Raw genomic sequence first — 10,958 nt, forward strand, 5'->3', positions numbered from 1 at the left:
ACGCCATAGAAATCGCAATAAGTTACCAAAGTCCCAACCAAGTTTCTTCATCACAACTATTTGACTGAAGCAGCCGATCTTGCCACATTAACCGTTCGCAAACATGGATATTCTGTTACAGCTGACTCTCTTGTTCATTAGTATAAAGCGTAGCAAAGCGTAGTACGATTTAGCTTAAGTTCAACTTTAGTACGCAAGCTTGCAAGATCTCCTACTAAACTAAGTGAACGCTTATCATCGTTAAGTCTCTTTTTGATCCCACGCTGCACATTAAATGTCCATGGTAAGATAAGATTAGGCACAAACCCGTCAGACATATTTAATCGCATTCAAGGTCAGTTGCCAGCGCCGATAAAAAGTATAAACGATGTCGATGGCCGATCTTTCAATCCAAACCGGCATGTGCTCGTATCAAGAGTCATGCCACAGTTGAAAAAATCGTTGGTACTCATTAAAGGGTACCATGAGATGACAAAGTCTACAGTAACAGAAAAAAAGATGTTACAAAATTGTGCAACAGTACATAAGACTGAATGAATTACATTGTTTGCTTAGCTTAAGAGATCGAGTGAGATATATTTTCCTTACCCGATATAATATCTTAATAACTCGAACTGTAGCGTATACATAGAGGTATTACGTTTAATACTCTATAAAGATTGAAACTGTGCCCTGTCCAGTGTGAACATCATCCCCTTATCTAACTAATTAGTCCAGGAAACATTCGAAAACTGTTTATAAAACCCTCCATATTACTGGGTCGTGCTACCGGCAGGATAATTACGTCTTTACAGAGTTAACTTTGTGGATTCCTAACATTACCTTTGAAAGAGAAAAAATGAAATATTTTATTTTCCTCACAACTTGAGCGCTACGGAGGAGAAAATACATTTTCTTTCAAAATTGTGCCCTCACTTGGCTCAATACTTTTTACACACAACTATATTCAACATAGTTAACAAACCAAATCTTTTCACTTAGGAGTCTCTCTCTAAACTTGTAAATTTCCAAAACTCCCCCTTGTGCTTACATGTCCTAGCTTTTCTCGTTCGCTTGAGAATGCAAGCTGCACACATAGATTCTCACATTTTTTCTCCATCAATACTCAAAAATTTTAACATTTTTTTTTTGAATTGAGAAACACGTCAAAATTCTATTTAAAAGAAAAGTTCATTTTTTTTTTTTTTTTTTTTGAGTTTGAAAAAATCCCTTATTTGAATATTGCTTCAAATGAAAATGTTTCATGTGTTGCCTAACATCTGGTTTGTGCAATGTATTTGAAAATCCCGTAAACGCACTTGTTATTGCTTCTCATTCAGTGTTTTTTTTCTTTTTTTTGTTTATGCTGATGTCTGGCCTTTGGTGATTAGTGCAAAAAAATTGCCTGCAAAAGATTGTCCGCAGACAATTGAGTTTTCTTCACCACATCACGAGCTTGTCGAGTGCAGTAAGTGAGAATAATGATTGCAAGCACATAAGCTTCCATCGACGAGAATATTTTAAAAGGAGAATGAAAACAAAAATGTAGGAAAAAAATTTTCAATAAAAGCAAATACTTTTAAAGTGGATGAGATGTTATGATTCATTTAACTACATCAGCCAACTCTTGACTCTTGACTGATTGATTAGTTTGGTGAATTTGCATGCAGCGGTTTACGTGTACGGCATAAGCGATTAATTTTTATTTTACACTAAAAGTCTAAAGAAATTTTTCCATTAATATTTAAATTTTATTTTTTTTGTTTTTGTTTTACTTAAATGTCTTATTATAACCTACACGACTTGTGCTACAAAAGCATATGGAGTTTGTGCGGAAATAGGCAACAGCCAAAAGGACTTGATATGGATCCACGTTTTATAATACTTTGCGATTCAATCACACGCATATAAACTTGTCTGTCTTTCTGTCTGCCTGGCGTATGAAATTTGTGCGAATGTAAGCAACACCCAGAAGGACTTGATACCGGTCGAATCAGAATCACTGTTTGCCCGGATATAAGATTGTCTGTCTTTCGATCTGTCTGTGTGTCCTGATTTCTCGCCTTCAGGCAAGTTTTTGAGATATTTCGATGAAAATTGATACAAAGGCGTGTTTTGGTCCAAGGACAAATGCTATTGAAAATGACAGTGTACCGTATAATGTCTTGTTCTGAAAATTCGATATAACTGAATAACTGTAGGGCAATGTAGGATATTTAACAGTGGTCCCTGCTCCGCTATAGAGTTCTTACTTATTTTTATATCGATTTTTGTAAAAATTTTTGATTAAATGTATCAATCATTAAAACGAACGAAGTGATTAGTAAAAAGAAAAAAGGAGAAAAATATTTAAATTTTTATTAAACATACACATGCAGTTGTGTAATAAGCACATGCGAATGGTAAACTCAAGTCATAAACGATTATGTCGCCTTAGGCTAAAATTGATTTAATACTGAGTGATTTTCATGATGATCAGCCGCACTCTACTCATTGATGGGGTATGCGTTGTTACTTAAACATCCTGTTTTTTTCGCATAGAACGAACGGTATGTGACAAAAGTAACCAGAGTAGACAAAAGTAGAGAGAGAGAGAGTGATAGCGATAGACAGGCAAATTTCTTACTTGTAAATGATTTATATGCGTTTTACGTGCAGTGAGGACTACATTGAAGGCAAGCAAGGCAAAAACCAGTAGTTGCACATTTTCGATTAACTGCACATGCATTTCTCCTTAGGTATGTAATAGTCATCACATGCTGAACCGTTTTTCATAAATTACAATTTCATTATACATCTCGTAAGTAGATATTACCAAAGGTTGTCGCTGAATGTTTTTGTGACCGAAACTATTCAATGTAAGCGAATACTCGGTTTGAAATAAGCGATTATTTGAAGCAAACAGAATCACTTATGGATACAAATTAATTTTCCAACCACAAATTAGATCTCGATACGATTCCATATACATATATACATGTATGTATTATTTATATTTTAAAAAGAATTGAAAAAAATATATATACTAAGAGATACTAATGGGAAAATAACATTTTCTCTTTACCCTTTGCTACTAGGATAGATTCATCTTCTCCGTTTTAATTTACTCATTTAAGTCAAGCCTTCATGAGAACATTGTTGCTGGCCATATACAATTTACCTGGATACGGTATAGCAATTAAATTATGGTTTACTTCTCTTAGCATCATGTTTTATCGTCAAGAAGTTTTTTTTTCAACACTAAACACTACATACACATATCTTATGGCTGTTACAGGTCACTTTTAAGCTTTCAAGGCACACATCCTTATACAGAGGACTTAGATTCGAGTATATTCTACGGACACGACAGACTAAGGTATTCAAACAGTTCTAAAAATTTATTAACTTTTCCTTGTGATTTCATTAGAATATCAATAACGATGATGCAAGCAATGATGTACATCCTTTACAAAGGTTGCACTTGCAGTAAACTACATGAGATTTAATTTAAAGTTTAAAATAACATTTTATGCGAACATGAAGAGTATTCAATATTCGCTTTATGATATCGACTTTCATTCATTCGGTGAGCATTAATAAATTCCAAGCTATTTGTGACCTGTGCATACTTTGTCATCAATAGGTATATGGAGTTTTTTCCCTTTAAGAGACTTTCCAGAGTATGTATTTTTAGTGAAGCATGACATTGAATTCCTTTTTCAGCAAAAAACACTGAAGAAAAAAGATATGCCAGCAGAAGAGATAGAAATGTAAGTAGAAATAATTTATGTAAATGTATATAGATTTTTTAAATAAGTTTTTATTGAAAGGAAAATAAATTTCATCCCAAACACTTTTCTATGGCTATGCTTAGAAAACTTGGGTGCTGTTAAGATATCAATGTGTAAGAAAGCGGTTTTTTGATTTCACGTTGCCTTGGCTTAGGCAAAATTTATTTAATATAATTCGGTGCCCGAAATATCGGTTTAATATATGCCCGCCAGAACTACAGATTAAATAAAACTTTACAATATAATCGACAGAGAGAACAAACAGATGAATGTTTTCCAGTGTAATGTTTCCGTTTGAGTTGAGTTTCCATTGGGAGATTGACCAGACACTACGCTTGGTAACCATACAGTTACAAAATGTGTGTGTAGACGTTTGGCGCGTATGTGATTACAGATACCTTCTATCCCTTCATCGTTAAGCTGAAGGCCATACGGAGTATAAAAATTGTGGCTTACGTTGAAGCATCGCATAAAAAGAAAAAAAAAAAAAAAGAAAAAAAACACAGGAAATAAATCCGCTTGTTTTTACCCCAGCGTACAGAATATGAACTAACATACCCGCACGTGACAACGCACAGGCAAACACACATGCCTATTTGCGGAAATCGGAAATCATATGTAAAATGGGAAAAACATGAGAAATTGAAGTTTAAAAGTAATTGAACAACATATACACTATGTACGTAAAATAACAATAACAACAAGAACCACAACAATGCTTATAGCAAACTATAAGCTATTATGTTAAATGTGTGAGCATGTGTGTAAATACTTTGTTACAAAGTTTACACAAAGTAACGGAGTTAGTATTCGGTAATGTCTGCCTTGCTTGCTAGGAGTTCGCTTAGCAACAGAATACAACGCATATAGAAAGCATACACATCATAACGCACACAAACAAATATTTGTGGTTACAGAACGTTCAGAGCTGTTTGAGTTTTCGTTTTTTTTTTCTTTTTTTTTGTTTTTGCTGCTTTTACTAACTAGAGGCGCGTCTAACTTCTCTACAGTGTTTAGTCTGCGTTATTGTTATTATAGTGGTAACAGTAGTTAACGGATATAGTTTATAGTATGTATATGTGTGTTGTTTATTAGTGTATGTGTATGTGTTTTGTGTGTATGCGTTTTGGTTTTTTTTTTTTCGTTTTCTCTCTTTAGTAAAATTTTCATGGTTGGGCTTTTCCTATGAGGTTTTCCTCCGTTGTATACAATTTTGTTTCACAATATAAAGGATTTTTTTTTTTTTTATAATATTTTTTTCTTTATTTCTTTCTTTTTATGCTTGTGTTGTACGTTAAGCAAAAGCATTTAGTTACCTTGTTAGCCTTGAAGTTTTTATTATTTATATGTGCATATGTGTTGCAAGAGAACTGCCCTTATACTACCTATACTATATTGGTGTGTGTGTGTGTGTGAATGAAAAGCACAGTTTTGATTTAGTTACCTGTAGCAATAGCATGATTATAGTTATAGTCAGACATTACTGAACACTCCTTGATTTAATGCATTCGTTTGCCAGACTGGTTTAGATTTCAAGCGTCCGGATATTAAACTTATGTGTATGTATTAATAAAGCAAAGAGAAAAAGGAAAATGATCGAAAACTAATATAATTTCTTGTAGAGATAATATCCAATAATAGATCCTTTTTAAGCAAGTACCTTAAATGTATGGAACGAAAATTTTGCTTTAATTAAAAGTTAAAGTGTACAAAAATCTTCTTCTTTTTCTTTTACTTTGTTTTGCATTCATTTCACCTTCTCTCGGAACAAGCTTATTTTTCCTCGTACGGCTCCTATTATTTATTACCTAAAGACCTGATTTGTTGTCAAGGCAACATCTACTATACAATGTAATGCTTAGACGAAGCTTTAAACCTTACATCGTATACATGTTTATGCCGGCACCTATTCACCAAAAAACAAGGATCTCGTAGAGAAAAGCCGAACAAAACTTGTTTGTAACAGAATATTAATATAAAGCTTCATTTTTATATACCAAAGTCTAGAGCAGCTATTGCAGCGTATGCACGTGTACGCGTGTGTATGTTTACTTGGTGTATCTTATTTGTGTAGATATGCCGACAGCTGTCATGCAGTTTAGTGTATGTGTAAATAAGGATTTCCTTTCATTAGTTTTGCCTTTTTCTTCTGTTTTCATTTTTGTTTTTTTTTTTTTTTTCTTGTTTTTGCCATTTTTCTCTTTTGTACAGACTCGTCTAACATCAGTTTGTTATATAAATTCAAAATCATCATCAGCGTCTTTTATGTTGTATGACCATATGATGTTGATGACGATGATGAGTACAAGTCTATCTCTTTCGATCTATGGTTGCGTTCATGTGCTTAATGCTTTGTTTCTTGTTATTCAACTACTATTAAGAAACTACTGCAACTACAGTTTCTAGTTGTTTTCGTAGTTGTTCTGCTAATATTTTTATTTTATTTTGGTATCTCTTTGTTGTTACGTTATGCACAGAGTTTGTGTTATTCTTTTAGTCGATTTTATAACGATTATCAAAGCGATGAAGGTATACTCACTTTGTTATGTGATTTGTAACGAAAACCAGTTGACCTAAGAGAATTTAATATGACGCCTTTAGAGCGAGTCGTACGAAAATTTCATCTTTATATTACGATTCTTTCGGCATGCCTCCCGCAAAAAAAAAAAAAAAGTATTCGATGGAATTGATATTCCACTGCTTCTCCTAAAAGTAGCACATCACAGGGACGAGGAGTCGAGCGTCATAGACTAATACAGTGATGCCTCTGCCGCTGAATAAATTTACAGCTGCATGACCCCGTTCCCAACACAACTTGGCTTTCGAAAATTGGAATAAATAGTAGAGGTTTTTGAGGACGTTATTACCGCTTGAAAGGCTTTTTAAGAACTTTCAAAACAAAGACGACTTAAGAACATAAAGCTAAAGAAATATGCCGACATAAGCTCAAAAGTGGTAAATGAAAATTGACTAACTCGTCGAGCGGGCGAGGTTTATTATCCACTTTAGTATCGAACTTTTATATTCTTAAAATCATTAAATATACATTACGGAAAAGGAAGACGTAGACCGCACAAACGTAAGCTAACCCTAGTTGAAGAGAAGTAAAAATTTTGTATTGATTTTTGCAATAAAAGTTGCAATCTGTTCACTATTACGCCCATTGTGCTCAAAAAAAAAAAAAAAAGGGGGAGAATGCTTTCAACTACTTATCCTAAAATAGAGGTATTCAGCGTTCGATGTAAAGTCAATGCTTATTTTTCACTTGTTAATCCTAATCACTTTGTTTTTTTTTTTCGTTTTTATTTCTACTTTAAAATCTAAATATTGGTCTTATAATAAAACCAGAAATATGGTTTTATATCCAATTCTATTGTTTTATGATAATTCTACTAAAAACAAGAAAAAACGCTGTAGTGCGCTAAGACCTGTTCGTAGATACGCTACTGCATCTCGTTTAGTACAATTATTAAGCGACTTTTCAAAAAAAAAGTATTATGTGGGAAGTAGTGGAAGGAGTGGTCAGTTGTGGGCTGCGACTCGTGCGTTGAACCCAAGAAAAATAATAGGCCAACGGACAGTCGGACAGACAAATTCAAATCGTTTCTAAATCGATCAACATAAATACATAAAAGGTGGATGTATCTCAGGTCCTTCTGGGCGTGGCATACGCTAATGATGTAAAGTAAAAAAAAATCAAAAATCTATATCAAGTCGAAGAAACATACCCTTTAACGAGGAATTTTAGATAAATTTTTAAATTGCGTAGTAATTCAAAACGAAATTAACGAAGACGTGAAAAGATTTCGTGTCACGCGATACCCCTGGTCCTGCGACTGCAATGGAAGATAAGGCGGAGAAAAAAAAAACCATATAATTTTAATGGTACTTTACCCCACAAAGAGTAGAAAGTTCAGGCAGGGCGGTGCATTGAGTAATGAGAAGATACGAGAAGAATCTTTTAAAACTCTCTCTTCGAAGATGAATGGTGGCTGTAAAAAGGAAGAATAGCACTGGCTGCTGTTGATGAATCTCAAATTCCCTAAATGCCGTTATTTTAGGATCACTCTCAGGAAGAATGGTCCTGGTATGGTCAATTTTTCTAATAATGCCGGTCAATTCAAAACTGATCTAACATTAAGTTTACTGAAAAAGGGATATACGGACCTAAGATGGGGACGAAACCAATTGAATTCAACGCATTCTCGTCGCTTTACAATCAATTGATTCGTTTCGTTCTTCACTTTTTCGCTATTAAAAGTTAGAAGCTTTCTGTTGGGTGTAGACTCGCCGCACGCGATTGTTAATTAACTGTAAACGCAATTATTTTCCAAAGTTTGAAGCTGCATTTATGCAAAATTATGTACAAAATTTCTCTTTATAAAGTCGACTGAAGCACTTATGACAACTCATTAGGTTCGCAGTCATAACAATGACTCACACTCAACGAAATCAATTACGGACTGTACATGTTGTCGAAAAGTTTTGCGACTCTTTCACACAATTATATTATATGTTAACATATCTGATATACAAAATGATGACGTAACGAAATTCGAAAACTTTTTAAATTGTTGTTTGTTAGCGCGGCTTTTGTTAACTTGATGACTGTTGGTAGAGATTTTACTAATTATCACAGAAAATGATTGTAAGAGGGATTCTCATGCAATGCTTAACAAACTTCACTTGTCTTTAAAGATGGGGTTTAAAGATTGAATAAACAAAGACTACCTTGAAGCGTTTCTGTTAATGCAAATATGTTCTAATTCATTGGTATGAAGATTGATACAAATTGGAACTCATTTCAAAAGTCGCTAAAGATTAAAATATATTTCTCAAGGAAAATTCCACTGTAAGTAGCATGCTATATAAACCTGAAAGTTTTATTGTTGTTGTATTATAACACGTCACTCAAATCAAATATTTTTCTGAAATTCGATGATATTCATCAACGCACTTTCCTCGTAGAGTAATGAATTTATACCAATGCTCGTCTAAACTTCCATTGCCTTTTTTGCAGAGCAGTCTTTGGCTTTAGTTACACCAATCATCCCAGACGAAGGTTGGACGCTTCGGACAACCCATGCTGGCTGCTGTTCGGCTCAGGCGACGATATCTTTGATTCAAATGTGCACTAGTGCACTACATATTGCATTTATTGTCGCATGACGCAAGAAATCATTTTTATTTTGGCTACGCTCCGACGTGTTGACACGTTGTTGCTTTTGATCCGCTCCGAGCGAACGCTACATCCATTTCACACAAAGCAAAATACACAATACACTAACTTTTGGACATGGTCAAGCTGTCAGCTATCTCATGCCATTTTAGCCTTCGTCCTTCTAAAACGATTTTGTACAGGGGCAACCGGAGCGCACAACATCATCAGTGTTCCTACGATCGCTTTCAAATTCAGCACACCAGTCCAAAATAATTGACTTTCCTGGTGCAGACACTCAATAATCGTTATCAAGCTGTTATTTATCTTCAGATATATTTTTTCCACATGAAATTCTTTTTTATCCATTATTTTGCAATGGTCAGAATGTCATGAAAATTTGACACGTCTCAGTTGAATGTTAATAATATCCCGAAATCATATGAGTCTGTCAGCAGTTGAAGACTTTTACTATGAAAAAAGCTTCATCTCTCTAACCATAACAGCTATGTACAGTTGACGTCAGGCGCTGAGAAACAACAAGTGTCTGCCCCATGTAGACGGCGTTAGCCGCTATGAATCAGCAAGGCAGCCATCCTAGAAGGCTTAAGGAATAAATTATTCCTTTAACCACATCTGAAGAATGGAGATATAACCCTTTTCTTTCTCTCTCTCGAACTAGCCGTGTCTGTCCGTCCAAGTGCCTTGCGTTGCGCTCGTTATTGACATTCTTCTGGTCGGATAGTTTAAGATATCGATTTCAAATTTGGTAGAAACAGTGGAAGTTCTTGCACGCAGACTATTATTGACAATGGATCAAACTCGTTGCAGCTTGCGCTGACAATAAAGCGCAAATTGAATGCAACCTTGTTTTAAACAATAGTTTGGGGATTTTTGCTCACTGCTCATAACCCATGAAAGATAGAAGGCTAAAATGTTCTCCATCTATGGAGAACCCTACTATTCACGTTCACGCCCACACAAGTTAGAAACCATGAAATTTACATAGCCCTTTGTTGTTTTTTACATTTACGTGTTGTATGTGTTTATATGTATATGTGTATAGCTTGCAATGCATTGCTTCGACTAAAAATGTTGACATCTGAGCTTGTGATGCGCACACCATTTCAAGTAATCGTCCAAGTTTTATTATTAAATTCCATATCGGTTTTCTTCTCAATTACCAACAACAAAAAGTGTAGAAAAAGGGCGTGACACCATATGCTGCTTCTGTTTTAAATATTCCAGAAATTGCTAAAAACACGAAAAGACAGAACAGAAGGCTAGTTATGGTACCTTGCCTGGTCTTAGTAATGGTCAAAATGAAGTATAATTTCTCTAATTCTCTCACTTCTCATTAGTGTTTCAGGCTTTAAGATTTGTTCAAGTTTATCTTCTTTCCGACCACAATATACTTTTACTATTAAAATTATTCCTTATGTATATAATCTCGCCATTCCTACTATTCAGTATTCATGCGGTGGCTGGACAACGCACAACGATACTACAAGTGCTCAAATAGCCATTGTCCATTTTGCACTCACACATGCACAGGGAATTGTAAATGGCAGAAATGCTACCGAGAATAATGGGGATGATGGAACAGTGATGGTAGGAGTATTATATGTTAGTCTGGCATTTGACACTATCTCGAAGTAATTGTGTTACAATAAAAACACATCTCTCGCACATTCCCTCTCGTCTTCGGTAAAACCGTAACTTGTTCTTTCATTTCGTGTAAGTGTGAGAATGTGTTAAATTCGAACAATAAAAGTCTTTTGTGCTTTGTTCTTTTTTTTTTTTTTTTTTTTTTCTTTTCTTAAATATGTTATGGCCGGTTATCGTATATGTCATCACCAAGTAATTTAGTTTTAATTGTTGATAAGGCGTAAAATAACATAAAGACAGGAGAAAATATTTAAAAACGAAAAAAAAAAAAGTCCTTTTAAACACAATTGCTTTCTCTTGGGATGTAGTAGATGAAAATAGTTTTACTGTATTTTCGTTTTTTTTTTTTTTTTTTTTTTTTTTTTTTATATTATTTTTTT

Source organism: Glossina fuscipes, unplaced genomic scaffold, assembly GCF_014805625.2.
Source record: "Glossina fuscipes isolate IAEA_lab_2018 unplaced genomic scaffold, Yale_Gfus_2 27, whole genome shotgun sequence".
Taxonomy (NCBI): domain Eukaryota; kingdom Metazoa; phylum Arthropoda; class Insecta; order Diptera; family Glossinidae; genus Glossina; species Glossina fuscipes.